An 18,023-nucleotide genomic window follows, 5' to 3' on the forward strand; every position below is an offset into this window, starting at 1 on the left:
CTCTTCAGAGGTAATGAAGGTACGGAAACAGGCACACACAGAGGAAATACGCACACAAAATCTCTCCAGAGGTAATGAAGGTACGGAAACAGGCACACACAGAGGAGGGACACACAGAGTCTCTTCAGAGGTAAGGCCACCAAGCAACAGTGGTAGTTGCAGGCCATTAACGCCCTCACGTCTGCGGTGAGCACCGCGGCTCAGCGTGCGCATAAAAACCTCAGGGGGGTGGGGGGGGTCTGCAGAGGGCACCAGACCTCACAGAGATCTACAGTGGGCACAGAGGGTTCGGAGGAGTCTGAAGGTGGCACTAGACGTTTCACAGATATACACTAGGCGTAAACAGCTTACACAGGTCTGCAGTAGGCACCTTAGTGAGCACAGGTCTGCAGTGGACACTGAGCTCTCATAGGGGTCTGCAGAGGGCACCGAACCCTAAACAGGTCAGGAGTGTGCACAGAGGCCTCAACGTGCACCTTAGTGAGCACAGGTCTGCAGTGGGCATAGAGAGCTCAACGTGCACCTTAGTGAGCACAGGTCTGCAGTGGGCATAGACAGTTCTCACAGGTCTGCAGTGGACACTGAGCACTCATAGGGGTCTGCAGAGGGCACCGGGCCCTATACAGGTCAGGAGTGTGCACAGAGGCCTCAACGTGCACCTCAGTGAGACAGGTCTGCAGTCGGCATAGACAGTCCTCACATGTCTGCGGTGGGCACCAGAGCTTCCCTGGGTATACAGTGGGCACCAGAGATTGCACATAGGAGCAGTGAGCCCTTTGGGCGCCCACAGGTCAGTGGTGGGCAGCGAGCGCTCCCATGAATCTTCAGTGGGCACCAGAGCTCATGGGTGTTTGAAGTGGGAACCACAGCGTCCCACAGATCTGCAATGAATTCCAGGACGCACACAGGTGTGCATTGTGCACCAAAAGCACACACAGCTCTTCGTTGGGCACCAGAGACCTCAAATTGGCAAGCAGTGAGTCGAGAGGAGTCATACCACCTGCAGAGGGTACCAGAGCTCACACAGGTCTGCAGTGGGCACCCAGAGCTCCCTCATGACTGGAGGCCGATTACGATGTCATGCAGAAACTTTCTGCCCGACTCCTCGGAATCGGATCCGAACGACTTGCGTTCTGCAGTTACACCTGACCGATAAGGATGCGGACAAACACTGTTCGGTCCGAGTCCAATTGACTTCTACGGGAGCCTGTGTTCCGCACAACAACATTGGCTGCTATGAGGAAGTGGGTTGTGTGCAGAAAACCCTGCACCCTGTAGCAGGCCCCCCATGGTGCCTGCCACACAGTGCGTTGGTTTTACAGAGGGGTCCTGCCAGGAGCCCCTAAAGTCAGTTTCTTACAGCCTTTTTGTGTTGGACAGGCCAACTCGGAAAGACTGTTGGAAACCAACATCATAATCGCTGTTTCGGAAATGCTGTCCATAGAGCTGTACGATACGGGTCCGACTGACACGGACACGCCAAGAGCCAGCCAGAACCGATTCAGAAAGACCGTGAGGTTTGCAATCCGGCCACGAACATCGTAATTGGTTGGTCGGATTAGAAACTGAAGGGTTCCGACACGGTCTAGGAGAATACGACTGCCGGTCAGAGGGTTTCCGCACGACAATGTAACCGGCCCCCATGTGCGGTTGCATCGTAATTAGGCAGTGGGTCCTGATTCCCGATGATGTCATTCAGAGGCAACTCTGACCGACATCATAATCGGCCCTTCCGTCTATTAGATATAGTTTTTTACATTGTTTCTGTGAGGGGTCGGAGAGTGTAGTAGTTGCTGGTATCCAGTTCGCTGTTTCTCCATTGTGAGGCTTTACATTTACTACTTCTTAACCACTGTTGGGTCAGCGTGATTCTTAAAAGTTAGTTTAGGGGGTGATGCATTTTTTTCAAAGTTCCCTTGTAATCACATTGCAGCAGATTGTCCTCGGCCCCCAGAGAGGCACAGTTTTGTACCAATTTACCAGCTTAAGTGAGAGAAACAGGTAGGCTGCCTGTGACCCACACATCTCTAACAACTTACCTGGAGTCAATGTATATTGGGCAACTATCTATTCTTGAATGCATTTTATTTAAGTGGTTTCCTGAAATAATTTTTTTCCGGAAGTTTGCACATACAGGAAATCCACTCTATTATTTTCAATCGCTTAATTCATTTATCAAAGTCCCGCACAGAATATATGAAAACGTGTCATTGCAATTATAAGCATTATGGTTCTTAAAATCAAGGCAAACAGGTAAATAGTATGGAAATTGACAGCATGGACAACAATTGTTTACAGAATCACTTATTTCCTAGAGCTTGCTAACATGTCCAATGGAAGGTTCCTAAGGGACACCCACGCCCCCGCTCGTCGTATTTGGGTCTTGTCCAGTTCATCGACTGCCCATGGGCCAGAAGGGTCTTTGTCTCGGGTTCGTCCCTGTTCTCAAGAGAGCCTTATAGCCAGGAGTGCGCCCTTGGCAGACTGTCGCAGATCAGCACTGGGGGATGTTTGAGGTTTATCTCTCCTCAAGAATCTCCCACTCGGGATTTATATAACATGTTTCAACATCATCTTTTTTTTTAATCATCTCCATGATCTGTGACGTAGGTGGGAATGAAAGCGCAGGAATTCTGTGGCACATTCGTCTAAAGCTATCCTGCTTCACTTTAACTATGTTGCATCATGATTATACCACATATGAAGACACTACCAGACCATAAGAAAGCACCATCCTGCTGTAAATGCACATACATGAAATGACAAGCAGTACTGTCCTTTAATCTATGAAGAACACAGAAGTAAATACACGTGTAGGGAGAAATAAGGCGCGGTATATGACACATCCGAAATCAAAGTGAAACCATTTCAGTGAGTATGTGTACAGATTAATTTTAACACCTGATTATACATGAATACACGAGGTTTTTGATGGTATTGGCACACTAGTGGATGAACTCTTGAAGATTGCCTAAACTGGATTTGTGTTAAAAAGCAAATAAATATATATATTTTTTTACATGAATATATTTCAATACCTGTTGATAAGTGATCAGGGCAGGCGAGTGCCTTAAGTGTAATCTGACAGTAGAGCATGGCCAAGATGTTATGTTATGTTCTGTTATAGGATTTATAGAGCGCCTGGCTGTCCCGGCAAAGGGACGTCCCAACGCTGAACGCCAGAGGTGAGGATGGAAGAGGAGCCACTAGATCATTGGAGAAGCCAGGACTTCACAGCCCTTCGAAAGGACACCAAAAATGCCATCAAAAAAGATTACAGAGCAAACTCTTGAAACAGGAGCGATACGTGGACGAGTCGAGCCAACGATATCTCTTCTCATGGATAAGTGAGTTACTTTAATTCGAGCTTGATGGCGCATACGAAGGGGAGACTGCTAATCCAGAGGATCGAATGCTGACCGCGATACTGGAGCTGAAGGTGAAAGGCAAACCAAGCTGACATTTGAAGAAGGCAAAGATACAGAAGGACTGGCTGCATTGAAGGCGTCACTGGAGTTGCTAAGATGAGAATGGTTGTCTGAAAAGTAAAGCTAAAGATGGTGCTAATGAATAAGATGTCAGCGCCACATCGAGGCTTGTGACGCAGAAGCCATAACAGAAACTGCATGAATTTTAGGGCTAGATACATTTGAGTATGGTTATGCTGTAGTTTTAACATCTGGGGCCAGATGTACAAAGCATTTTACTAGTCAACAAGCATTTACAATGCAATGGTTTCGCCTTTGGAAAAGTTAGAGCTATTAGCATTGTAAATGACAAAATTTGTATTTATGTGTTGGTTTTGAAAACAGATAAATAAATGGCATTGTCATTTACATTGCCATTAGCTTAATCTCTCGCAAATGTGAGACCTACAGACGAGCTCAGCAGACAGCAATTACTACCACACACACACACCCAGAGCCACACACACACACCCAGAGCCACACACACACTCAGGGGGCAGGGAAGCAAGCACAGCGAGGGGGCAGGGAAGCAAGCACAGCGAGGGGGCAGGGAAGCAAGCACAGTGAGGGGGCAGGGAAGCAAGCACAGCCAGGGGGCGGGGGAGCAAGCACAGCCAGGTGGGAGGGAAGCAAGCACAGCCAGGTGGCAGGGAAACAAGCACAGCCACGTTGGAGGGAGCAAGCACAGCCAGGGGAAGGGGAACAAAGGGGTGGGGGAGCAAGCACAGCCAGGGGGCAGGGAAGCAAGCACAGCCAGGGAAGCAAGCACAGCCAGGGGGCAGGGAAGCAAGCACAGCCAGGGGGCAGGGAAGCAAGCACAGCCAGGGGGCAGGGAAGCAAGCACAGCCAGGGGTCAGGGAAGCAAGCACAGCCACGTTGGAGGGAGCAAGCACAGCCAGGGGAAGGGGAACAAAGGGGTGGGGGAGCAAGCACAGTCAGGGGGTAGGGAAGCAAGCACAGCCAGAGGGCAGGGGAGCAAGCACAGCCAGAGGGTAGGGAAGCAAGCACAGCCAGGGGGCAGGGAAGCAAGCACAGCCATGTTTCCAGTGCTTGGCTATTCTGAACAAACCATTGGTATCCGGCCTGCCACTCAAACAAAAACAACTCCCAGAATACCTTAAATAGCTAAATGAAACCTCAGAATTAGAAACATTATGTCCTGACTACACGAGAGAGGCTGCGATTGTAACTGTGAGGGAAAAATACCACCTGAACCACACACCGCGGATCCCCTACAAAACGACAAAGTTAAATTAACCCTGTCCAACTACCTTGCCAAGTAGCGATATTTGCTCAAAATGTTGAAAGTGACTTTGCATGTCAGAGTGTATTGCTCAATATCTAAATATAAAAATACAAGCACACAGATGTAAGCACATAGATACAACAACTTTGTAGGTGGTCCCACCTGTTTATTGTGTAGCCCAATGTGTGCACTCTAAAATGTACTTCCAGAAACACCGCTAACACCAAATCACACGCCGCAATAAACACGCCCTCCAAGATGCACACCCACAGCCTCGACCCTGCGCATGTCTCCAGACCACTCACGCCACTTTACTCCACTCCTGCAGCACACCTCACGGGCGTGGTCGGAGTGCTGTGCTGCATGCAAGCGAGTTGTTAGGGGGGCGGCGGCAGTGCTTCTGCGTACACACAGTCGTTATCGCTGAACGCCCAAGATTTGCTTTAACCAACTTTCTGGCTGGTTTCAACGCCACAGTAAGAGTCCGTACACCGAGGGCTATAGCGCTAGATTAATCTTCTCACTAGCCCGCCCTACAAAGCGCTACAATCCTCATACTCCTGTGTATTACTGAGGCGTGGCTGTGCGTCAGGGGCACCAGAAGGGGTCCTTTACGGAGTAGATGCAAATCTACGTCAAAAGAGCCGACACACACCCCTCCCAGTCGCCGCAATTTGGACCGATTAATGTGCAGAAGCGCTTCAAAGTTGCCCTAAAACTGTTTTGAAGCTAGGCAAAGTCTGTCCGGAGCCCCCAAACGGAGGAGTGCGGGGCAAGAAAATCGTCCGAGCCTAGACAAGTTTTGCAATCCAGGGACACTCTGGAGCCCGGGGGGGTGTCCAAGCACGGGGAGGGCTCACGGACCAAGCTTCGAACCTAGGAAAAGTTTCTGAACTTTGGTTCCGGTGCAAAGGTCCAGTTGGGTCCATAACAAGTGGGCGCAGGTGAGCTCCTTACCTGTCCTTTTGGGGGCCAGGCTTCTAGGCGGCCATTCCGGGGGGGCTCCCTGGTCCAGTCCGCTCCGGGGCTCGGTCTCTGCAGACGCAAAGCTGAATGCCCAGCTCGACCCCCGGGGATGTGCTCTTGTAAAATGGGCTGGGAACAGCCAGGAGCGCCTAAACAGAGACATGGACAGCGCCGGGGCGGGGTACGGACAGCGGGATACACAAAGACACGGACAGCGGGATACACAAAGACACGGTCAGAGGGAGGGGGGGACGGACAGCTGGATACAACCATGCGGTACCATGCCATTAGACTAGGCAGCTTCCATCTGGGTGACATGTGTTTCCTTACCTTTCGGACAGGACTATTGAAAAAAAACAATAATCATGTGTTAATAATCTTTTGATAATAATAAGACGATCCCTTAAACACCTTACACAATCAGATTGTGTCTATTCGTTTATTTTTGCCGTGCTTCTGGGCAAAGGCGATAGGTATTATATGCAATTAACGTTGGGGAAAGACCAAAATAATGATGAACAAGCTAATTTCCTTTTTGTAGTCCTACCCCCACGCTGAAGCATACTCCTCTCACCCCCACGGTTTAGTATCCTGCATGATAGCTCATTTATTTTTTTGCATTTTGACCGCTGTTTATTTGCAATTCCAAATGCAGTAACTGGGAATTACGTTACAGGTGTGGTAATGCCACCCAGTAACGGTAAAAACGTGTTGTGAATTACCACACTATTACCGGGCCCAGTGGCGTTATATATACATTTGCCGCTGGTGGCGGTCCTGCCTTTGCCATGGAGGGGAGAGGGGTGCTGGCAATTCCTGTCCTGCAGCAAACGTATGTAAGAGCTTTAGGGGCAGGGGAGGCCGCCGCCCCCAAAACTCCTTCCGTCCCCCCTTGTACGCCACTGACCAGGCCACTCGTGATCTTTTTTTTGGGGGTGGGGCAGATTTATATAGCGCGATCTTGACCCGAAGGTATTGGAGCGCTTTACACGAGCACCTGTTATGTTACACAATGTAGGAAACACATTAATTTATTGTTAGGCACCGGGACATTAAGTGATTTGGCCAGAATCATAAAAGGCTGAGCCGATGCCTAAACTGGAACCTGATTCCCCAGATCCAAAGTCGGCAGCTCTAGCCGTTAGGCCACAACCTCTCCCAATTTGTTTGAATTTCTGATTGTGACGTTGCTTTGAGCCAGGGCTTTTCCTTACGTGGACTCCGAATGTCAATGCAACTCTATCATCCCGCTCTGTAGCGAGCGGCCGGGTGCCGAGGCCTTTTGAAGGGCACGAGCATAAACGCAGTTGGTGCGGCTGAGGGGCTGCATGGACTCAGTGTTTAGTATTCATGAGACGGACTGAAGGTCACTGCTGGGAAATTGGGAATGAATATTGAAAGGCTAAACCCACACTAGAGACGGCGATCATGGAAATTAGCACCAGACGGTAACAGTTGTAGCGGACTCAGGTGTACTGGAGTGGAAGAGCTGCCCAGGAAAACACGACGGGATGGGGAACGCTGAGCAGCTTCGTATGGAGGGAGCTATGTGATTGCCCATGTAGGAGGCATTAGATTGTGGGAGTGCAATCCTTAGTTTATTCAGAGCAGCTGGGAATCGTTAAATATTTTCGCTAAAAACAATATTTTTGGATGGCTATTTTATTATAAACGTCATATTGTTAACGCTTGTTAAAACAAGAAAAAAAATGGACAGTGGGATACACAAAGACACGGACAGCGGGAGGGGGGACGGACAGCGAGATACGCAAAGACACGGACAGCGGGAGGGGGGACGGACAGCGGGATACAACCATGCGGGACCATGTTAAAAAAAAGTATACTCCCAGAGCCGCATGACGTGGGCAAAAGCCTAAAGTTCTCAGGAATGCCCACGGATCTGCTCTGGCATTGACGGACAGATCTCTGTTCCAATGGCTAGCCTCCATTTATGGAGCTAGCCAATGGAACAGAGGGGCGGGACAACACACACATACTATAGACGGAAGATTTCGCTTGCGCGAAAAGCTGCACAGTGCGAAGCTTTCGACAGGCCAAACCTAAAAAATGAGCTCCCATGTGTTACCCTCCTCGGTGCAGTAAGGGTACCTTTGGCCCTAATGCTGGCAAGGAAAATGAGCACTGTGTATCTTTTTTAAAAGTAAGACAGTCACAGACTGTGATATAGTGTGCCCCTCACATCCCCGAGCCCCACTGTCACTGCACCGGATTCATTAATGATAGCTACTGCCTTGTGAAGTAGGCTCTGTTTGCCTATTGTAAAAACATGTACCCCCTATTTTGACCCGCTAACTCCCCACCTTCCCTCTGACTCCAAGCTAAGGTGGCTCTGCTCCAATTCTACCCACCCGTGGGCTAAGGAACACAAGACACAATAGTAACAAAGCCATAATTGAGGTGTATTTGCTGTCCCAGACCATCGGCCCCTGCGCTACTGCACCTGCAGCACCAATGATGCCTAAAGACTTACCATCTCTGTACACTTCACTGGCCAATCTCTCCTAGGCCTGAGGCCAAATGCATGCTGTCTGCCACTTTGTATAAAAAGGGATAAAAGCCCCTCTGTTTTTTGGGCCCTGTTGACTGCACAGCAGAGGGTGGGGTGGACCTGAATATAAGCCAGGATAATGGCCCAACAGTTCCCTTTTATATTGTAAAACAGTCATAAATAGGGTGCTGTGGTCCCTAACTCAACTGGCCACAGTGTGCCACTGCACCTGCTGCAGCACGAGTTGTAATGATGGTCTCTGTCAGAGGCTGAGCCCTCGTAGTACCATAATACACAAGTCACTATTACCCACTGCACCAGCCTGGATTCAAGTATGTGGCTTTACGGCCATACACAGACAGCTGCAGTGATCAGATTCACCAATTTAGGTCATCTTTTTAAAGAGTGGATTTCCCAGTAAATAGTTTAACTTGCTGTTATTTTGCATGCAGTAGGTAACCTTAAGGTACAAGAACAGCAATATATATGCACAATATTTTGTTCTCTGTAGACATGTCTTTGACTTGGCCACCACACCACGCCCTTTATGCACTTTTATCACTATAAATGAAGACAGACTGTAAACCATACAAATAAACAATGTCGTGCCATCTTCATTTACAAATACTTAGAGGCTTTTCATCCCCTCGGAATGCAGCCACAAACCCCAAGAAGGGTGACTAGGTATAGGGAGACACGCCCCACAGTTTGAAGACCTTCACTCCAAGGGATAAGTGCTGGATTAAAAAATAAAAAAGTAAAAATAATAATAATAATAATTAAAAAAAAATTATATATATATATATATATATATATATATATATATATATATATATATATATATATATATATATATATATATATATATATATATATATATATATATATATATATATATATATATATATATATATATTACCTACTGGCGGTCGCCAGTAGGTAGTTATAGTTAGGATCTACTTTCCATTGGAAATCCGCAACATTCTATTGGGAATAAGTTTGGCGCCGGTGGACGAATCTTCGCAAATTTCTCAAAGTTGGTGGCCCGCTCCGCTCCGCTCCTTCCCTGAAAATGTGGGGGGGATTCGTCAAGCGGGGGCCGAGATAAAAGGGGGGTCCCAAAACGTGTTTTCCCCATGTTCATTTCCATAGGGCGGTCAAACTCACTTTTAGCCCGAACGGCTGAATGGATTTCCACCAAACTTGGCAAAATTGTAGGGACTGGTACCCCGATGTGCCTTTGCTATGTCTCAAGATATAGGCTCCAGTGGTTTTTACGAAAATTTACTTTGAAAAAATATATATTGGGCTACATTGGGCTATATATATGTTAGAGCCCAAATGTAGCCCAATGTAGCCCAATGTAGCCCAATGTAGCCAAACACCCTTGGAGTAGCAGCGGAGTTGCGTGTGTTTTTGCGAACTGAGAGCACCCTTAACTTTGGAAACTTTTGGAACTTTGATTACCGGTGTGCTCGGCCGGCATTGGTGCCACCTCCCTCGGGGCCGCAGTCAGCACGCACAGAGCGGACTTTGTAAACATATATATATATATATATAAATATATTTGTATGCCAGGTATCATATTGATATATTGTTGATGACAGAAACATGGCTCTCGGAAAGGCAGGGTTCGTGATACAAAAGGACGAATACACATAACTTCTGTGCTTAGGTCCTTCATTTGTTGCCCATCCACTCTAGAGGCCCCTTAAGGCACTAACCATTGTCTATAAAGTCTTAAGTAACAAACGACCAGTCTTTCTGGCCTCAAAGTGCTTAATTTGGGTCACGAGTAGTCCCATTTGTGACGATCAGAGCCGACAAACTTCAATTAAGCCCACATAAAAAAGTTGTTGCGGAAGGAAACCATTTCTCCCTACGTAACTGCAACATTAAGGATTAAAAGGGTAAGAACTTCTTGTGACTGACTTTAATGTATATTCATTATTCATGTATGAACTAAGAAAAAACAAGGCAGACATACAAACAATTCATAACTTCTATGTGCAGTTTTTTTTTTTTTTGAAAACCTTTATTTGTGTAGATGGATGCATACAAATACGGGCCTACAACCCAGAGGCCGGCCACAAAACAAACTGGAAAGCACCTTTATCAATAAGATTGTGGAGTGGTTACACGATACTACACATTGCTGCGAGTCTGTGATGCTAACTAAGTGGAACCACTCGGCATAGGATCAGAGAAGGTTAATTTTTATAGTAAGAGAATAAAGGATCGGTTGTATAATAAGCGTCCTGGTGCACATGGCGGGGAACAAAACCAACAACATTATAATAGGGAATCCATAGATCTATCATCAGAAAGGTCCAAAGCATGCAAACCATAGAAGCCCTTGCAATTCTTCTTCGGTAGTGTCCACCCGCAACCTCATGTGCCCAAAGACAAGCAAAACAGTCAAACCATCAGAGAGACGGAGAAAATTGCAATCATTATACAGCCCAACCCGGAGAGTAAAGGAAAACAAAAATACTGTACCTGCCCCACGGCGATAAAGGCGATCAACAATCCAGATAGCAAACATGCTTAGGGGCGGGGCGGCTAGGTCAGGATAAGCAGAACCTAAAGTAGCGTATTATATAGGAATACCCAATCCTCCCCCCCCCAGTAACTCACCCCGCGGAAATCACGCCCAGTCATGGAGACCCAAGAAAAGGACACAAAAGAGCCATAGAAACAAATAACTATCTAATAGACCCCCTTCCACCCGCCCCACCCTGCACCCCTGCAGAAGGCTATGGCCTACCCCTCCCGGCAGCGTGCCTGTCGCCCTAAACATGAACCCGAAATATAGAGTGAGATAATATAGGGAAAGGGAAAGAAGAAAGATAAAAAGGGAAAAACCAGGGGGGAGGATACCATGTAACAGGGCGCACGGCCCCCACCCCCCGCCCATACAAACAATTAGTGCGGCCCAAAACGAAACGGGCACATTTTCAGGTAGCCATACATAGTAAGGATTCGACAAATTATCACAATTTGGGTCAGTCCATAACTACGTGCACCGAACAGCAGTCCTCCGGATTAAGAACCGGGCTCACCCCAGTCCTTTCTTAGCTATCGCCACGATGTATGTTGAAGTAGCGGGCATAAAACATAGCGGTGAGAAAAGGCAGTGGAGCAGCCGCTGAATGGCCAATGGAAGCAACCCATGGGATCTCCTTCGCCGATGGTAATGCAAAAGCTGTTTACGGCAGTCATGTATACCAGTGACAATGGTCACCAGCAAATCTTCCCGCATGCGAACCAAAACATCACTACCCCCACCAGAAAGCGGGGAACAAACAGTGACCACCTCGGCTCGGGCCCATCCGCGTGTCTGAGGGACGGCCCGGGAGCAATGGCGGTCCCCACATTGTCTTGTACACAAGAATCCCGGGCCAAGGTCACTTGCCAAATCTTCAGCGCTCGCAGGACGTCGCCAATCGTGGGTTCGCGCTTATCAGTGCAGGCCCCAGTAAAGTACAAAGGGACAGCATCGACATCCCGGGGCATTCCACAGCAAACGGCATCAGCTGCCATTTTGCGAGTTCAGCGCCGTCCCTTCGGAACCAACTCCTGGGGTGGGCTCACCAGTAGGGCCCTCGCGGGATCCCCCTGAAGCACCCGAACAACACCCTCGGTGCAGAAACGAGAACCACCAAAAGAGCGGGACCCGCCGGTGCCACCGTTCCGCTGGAGCCACTCTCCGCCACCGAGCGATGAGGTTCGGGATGGCCAGGCAAGGCAACAAAGGGGGGAGCCAGCAACACGGCGTCCCTCACACACAACTTGCCGCAAATTAACCTCTGGAACATCGGACGGTAGTCCCAGGCGCGTTCAGTGGCCTCCAGCCTTTTCGCACAACGGCATCCTCCGGCCGGTCGCCATCCACCACCCGGGGCCGCCGCCGACACCGTCTCGCCGGCCACCAGCTGAAGGCAAGGCCCCGGTCCCAACCGCGGAGGACGCACTTCCTGGGAGGACGCCGCTGCGGATCCACTGAACGCCGGATCCACCAGGACGGGTGGTGAGTATCAGCAAACCTTCATTTATAAAATGTTATCCTTTTTGGGCAAGATGGGCGGCAGGATAGATGAGTTTGGGCGGGGAGGTCGGCGGAGCCGAGCTACAGTGCTCTATGGTCAGTTTTTAATTCAAAATAAGATTAATAAAGTATTCAAACATTTTAGCAAAATTATGAGTCATGCAGCGTCAGCCTTTTTGACGCACAGCATATTAGTGTACTTATTCTACTTGCAAAGTAATAAAAAACACAAAACGAGAACGAATTCACAAGTCCACATCTATAACGCAAATAAAAATGACAAAAACAACGTAACACGCTAAGACATGGAGGTGTGAAATAAGTTGACTACCTTGAATATTACAGCAGAAAATGCGTGAATGGGATGCAAGATGTCCGGTTTTGTTCCAGAATACTCTAAGTCAAGTCTTGTTGTCCAACACCACCCCCTTCTGACTTGCCACAAAGCTGCAGCACGCTTATAGGAAACACTAATGAGCCAAAAACGCACACATTCTACTGCCCAAATTGGGTTTTCATTCTCGCTGCCCACGCAGAACCGATCATTACATCTACTATTTGAAAAACCGCAGAGAATGCTATAATGATTAAAGTAACTAGATGATAGCGCTCTAAGTTGGCCTGCGGAATTGTTCACAGCTTGGCAGGAACTCTACTTTGGTGCAGGATTCCCACATGGAAAGCACTGTTGAACAAGGCATCAGCGGATTGTTTTTTGCCAGAGCAGCGTAACAAGTACCTACGGGCACACGGACAGCAGGAGGGGGGGGCGGGAACACGAACAGCGGGAGGGGGGCAGGAACGGGCACACGAACAGCGGGAGGGGGCAGGAACGGGCACACGGACAGCGGAAGAGGGGGCGAGAACGGACACTTCCGAAATGGTGGAAAACAAAGCTGTAAAAAAAAAAAAAACACCGCCCACCGCCGCATGACGATCGCAAGGGGGCGGGATGAGTAAAAATGGCCGGAACGCCCACGAATCTGCTCCGGCCATGATGGACAGATCTCTGTATCTCTGTTCCAATGGCTAGCCTCCATTTATGGAGCTAGCCAATGGAACAGAGGGGCGGGACATGAGTACACATCTCTAGACATAAGATTTCGCCCTGCGCGAAATTCTGCTGCGCAGCTTTCGGCGAGGCGAAACCTAAAAACGGCCCATCAGGCCATTTTCGACTGGTAAAATGCTTTTTGGCATATACCAACCCTATTTTGACAGTTGGTAACCTATTACTGACTCCAAAATTATGGTTTGAGTCACTATTAGGAAGGGGTGTGCTGAGGGCATTCATTCACAATAGCGAGTCACACTAGTATCTAGAGATAGTTTGTGTCAGAGAAAGCGGTCACAAAACATCAATCAATCAATCAATCAAGAGTATTTGTAAAGTGCGCTACTCAACCGCTAGTGTCTCAAGGCGCTGGGGGGGGGGGGGCTGCTACTGCTCAAAAAGCCAGGTCTTGAGTTGCTTCCTGAAGGAGAGATGGTCCTGGGTGAGTCGTAGGTGGGTGGGGAGGGTGTTCCAGGTTTTGGCTGCCAGGTAGGTGAAGGATCTTCCTCCGGTGGTGGTTCTGCGGATCCGTCGGACGGTGGCGAGGGCAAGGTATGCGGAGCGGAGCTGGCGGGTTGGCGTGTAGAACGTGAGGTGGTTGTTGAGGTATTCGGGGCACAAGTCATGGAGAGCCTTGTGTGCATGGGTGAGGAGTCTCAACGTGATCCTTTTGCTGACGGGGAGCCAGTGCAGGTCTCTCAGGTGGGCGGAGATGTAGCTGTGTCAGGGGATGTCCAAGACGAGTTTTGCTGAGGCGTACTGGATGCACTGGAGTCTTTTCTGAAGTTTTGCGGTGGTCCCAGCATAGAGGGCGTTCCCGTAGTCCAGACAGCTGGTGACGAGGGCCTGGGTGACCGTTTTCCTGGTTCCAGTGGGGATCCAGCGGAAGATCTTACGGAGCATGCAGAGTGTGTTGCAGCAGGAGGAGGTAACGGCGTTAACTTGCTTGGCCATCGTGAGGGAGGAGTCAAGGATGAAGCCCAGGTTGCGTGCGTGGTCCGTGGGCTTGGGTGGGGGGCCCAGAGCAGTGGGCCACCAGGAGTCGTCACAGGCGGAGATGGATGGGCCAAGGATGAGGACTTCCATCTTGTCTGAGGTCAGTTTCAGGCGGCTGAGCTTCATCCAGTCTGCGATGTCTTTCATTCCGTCCTAGAAGCTGGCTCTGGCGGAGGTGGGGTCATTGGTGAGGGAGAGGATCAGTTGGGTATCATCGGCATAGGAGATGATGTCGAGGTTGTGTTTGCGTGCGATGGCTGCGAGGGGGCTCATGTAGATGTTGAAAAGGGTGGGGCTGAGCGAGGAGCCTTGAGGTACGCCGCAGATGATCTTGGTGGCTTCTGCGAGGAAGGGCGGGAGATGGACTCTTTGGGTTCTGTCGGAGAGGAAGGAGGTGATCCATTCCAGGGCCTTTCCTTGGATCCAGGCGTGGCGGAGGCGGGTTGTCAGGGTGCGGTGGCAGACCGTGCCGAACGCAGCCGAAAGGTCGAGCAGGATTCCACCAACTTCAAGTTGGGGGTAACCCGTTCACAAATGGAAAGGATTCCCCAAGGGACTCCTTCCCTTTGTGAATGTGGGTGCCACATTTTTTTAAGGGCAGATAGTTCTCCAACCAACCACTGCCTACTGTTAAAATATGACAAGTAACTTTTCATTTTTAGTTTTAAAATGCATCCCATTTTTTTTAAGGGAAACGGGCTGCATTACCAAAAAAAAATGCTTTATTTAAAAAGCAGTCCCAGACGTGGTGGTCTGTTGTCCCCAGCAGGCCACAATCCCAGTGAATACAGGCCATATCAAATGGGTCGCAAATTACATCCTCCCTCATGAATATTGATGAGGCAGGTCCGCAGCTTGCGATTTTCTAATAGCACATCGCTAAAATTCGATATTTGGAAATGGCAAACACTCAATTTGGTACATCTGACCCACGGTTTCAGGGTCAGTGGTGACCCACATCAAGGAAGTTTGATGATAAATAGCTCCATACCGCCGCAATACGAATGATGGGGCACGATTGGTCGAATCGAACGATCCCCAGGAAGCAAAGCTTGTTGTTCCACAGGGACGTGTATTGCAACAGTGTGAAACCAGTCATGGCACTGAGACAGAGGTCTTCCCGGGGGTTGAAGACGTTTGTGAAGTGCTAACTGAAGCTGGAAAGCATGCCTGCTCCCAAGTGCAAGGCTGTGGCATGGAGACCGAGCTGTTCAGATGCATACATATATATTCATACTTACCGCATCAGAAGGATTATTTGCAGGGTGACAACTGCAATATTTAAACTTGTTGAAATCCCACTGAATGGGTTTGCAAACAATAATCTCAAGCATGCAGGAATTGTTTCACATAGTACCATGGCTGATCAGTAAACCAGAATCAATTGCCTGAAAACATGTGAACTACCAGCTGCATCTCTTTTGTGTTAAAATTGACAGAAGCTTCTTTAATATATCAAGCCACATGTTTGTAACATTCACTTTCACCCATATGGTAAAATCAGAACCCCTGATCGAAGGAGGATAAAATCTAACTCCACAACATTTTAATATTTTCTGCACTGTGGAAAGAAAATGGTGCTTGAGTAAGACCATGAATTATTTGTGTGAAAAATGTAGCTACAATTGTTTAAGGCGCATGGTAGGAAATAAAGAAAGATGCAGATGAAGCAAGTAAGTGTCAAGCAAGGCCTGCTTAAAAGGATTACATGAAACATGTATTGTTATCTCGTCGAATAGATGTGAGAGTCTTAAGGGGGTAGCAGAATTTTTTCCTTACTCGCACTTTCAAAATGCGTGTTTGTGCGCACGGTAGGGACTTACCGGGATGTCTGCGTTCACCAACGAGTTTTCCTATCCATTTGTGTGCGCCACGAGATTTTGGTAGCCGGTCGCGCGTTCCCGAGAGAGTGTCCGATCGCAAACACCTCATTTGGACAAGCCATTGGACATCGGCAGTCGCGAACAGGAAACACGCATCACGAGCGGGGGGGACAAATGAAACAAGGGTGAACAGTCATAATATCGAAAAAAAATATCGACTGGACAGAATATCGAGTTTTTTATATAGAATGGACAGAATATAGAATTGCAAAAATATAGTGATGCAGAATATTCAAATTCAGGTAAGAAATATCGATTTCCATAATATCAAAGTTAGTAATATTGACAGTCATAATTTAGGGGTCGATTATGATTGTGATGAATCCGCATCCTCCGGGCCGGTGGAAGCCACCGCTGGCCCGGAGGATGCGGAATCACTGCTGCGTTCCGAGAAAACACCCACGGCCAGATTAGGATGGCAGTGGGAACAGCAGCGGACGTCAGGTCCGTCCGCCGCTGATCCGCGGGGTGTTGATCGCAATTTAGTGGCGGTGTCTGCAAGACACCGTCAGCAAATTAGGCTGTGTGTGAACATGCTTTTCCGCGGCTGCTTTTCCGCCGTGGCAAAGCATGTGGACCTTTGTTTCTGGGGGCCCCTTGCGGGCCCCCAGGGTGAAGGGGCTGTGGGGGTGCACATGGGGGGTACCTAGGTTACCCCCCTGCATTTGCATGCACAAAGCAGCAGGCACCGCGCAGTGCCTACCGCTTTGTGCATGCAAATGCAAAGCATGCATTTTTAACCTTGCAGCGGGTGGTGCTTCAAGCAGCACCCGCCGCAATGTTAAAGATACGGGATGTGACCACCAGGGTGGCGATCACATCCTAATTGGTATGGAGGGAAAGCCGGTGCCCCTGCGGATGGTCCCTTCACCTCGGGTCCGTCCGCCATCATAATCGACGTCATAGTTATTAAAAATATCGATTTTTTTATAGTGTTTTAAGTGTTAGTATGTGTTAAAAGTATGTATTATTTTTGTAATATATGTTTGAATCTTATTAACCTGTTGGCTGCGTCCAACGTTCAACTCCAGTGCTGAACGTTCGAAAAACGGGTGGGCACCGTCGGCCAATGGACGTGCGCAGCACTACCAAGGTAGTGCACGCGACGACCGTTGGCCATCGGCAGCAGCCAACAGGTTAAAGTAATGAATTTTATGTTATTTAATTTTTGCGTAATTTAATTCCGTAGCGGGTCGTAGGTTTATAGTGGAATAGGGTGGGAAATAATTTAATGATCGTAAATTAAATATCAATTTTTAGGAATTATTAATTATTTTTAATTTAATTTTGCGTTTTAGCTCTGTAGCGGGTTGTGGGTTTACAGGGTAATAGGGTGGGAAGTAATTTAATAATTATTAAGTAATTATTTATTTTTATTTACTGGTATTGATAATTAATGTATTGTTAATTATTAATTGGTATTGCATTTTTATTAATTGGTAATTATTTTATTAATTGGTAATTAATTTTTATCAATTGATTAATTGATAATTATATTAATTGTTTTAATTTATTATTCGGAGCAGGTTGTGGGTTTATAGGGGAATAGGGTGTGAAGTAATTTAATTGTAATTAAGTTATTATCGAAATTATTTGTGTGTATTGATAATTAATTTACTGTTAATTGATTAATTGTTTATTATTAATTATTAATATTTGGCAGTGAAAATGAATTGGATGCTAATTAATTGTTAATAGGCAATTAATTTTAATAACTAATATTTATTGATATTCATAATTAATTAATCATTAAATATTTTGTACTTTGGTAGTTAATTTTAATTATTTTTTTATTGGTATTGATAATTAATTTTTTTTATTTAAATATTAAATCATTACTTTCCCTACTGTTGC

The sequence above is a fragment of the Lissotriton vulgaris genome, chromosome 9 (assembly GCF_964263255.1).
Source record: "Lissotriton vulgaris chromosome 9, aLisVul1.2, whole genome shotgun sequence".
In the NCBI taxonomy this organism is placed as follows: domain Eukaryota; kingdom Metazoa; phylum Chordata; class Amphibia; order Caudata; family Salamandridae; genus Lissotriton; species Lissotriton vulgaris.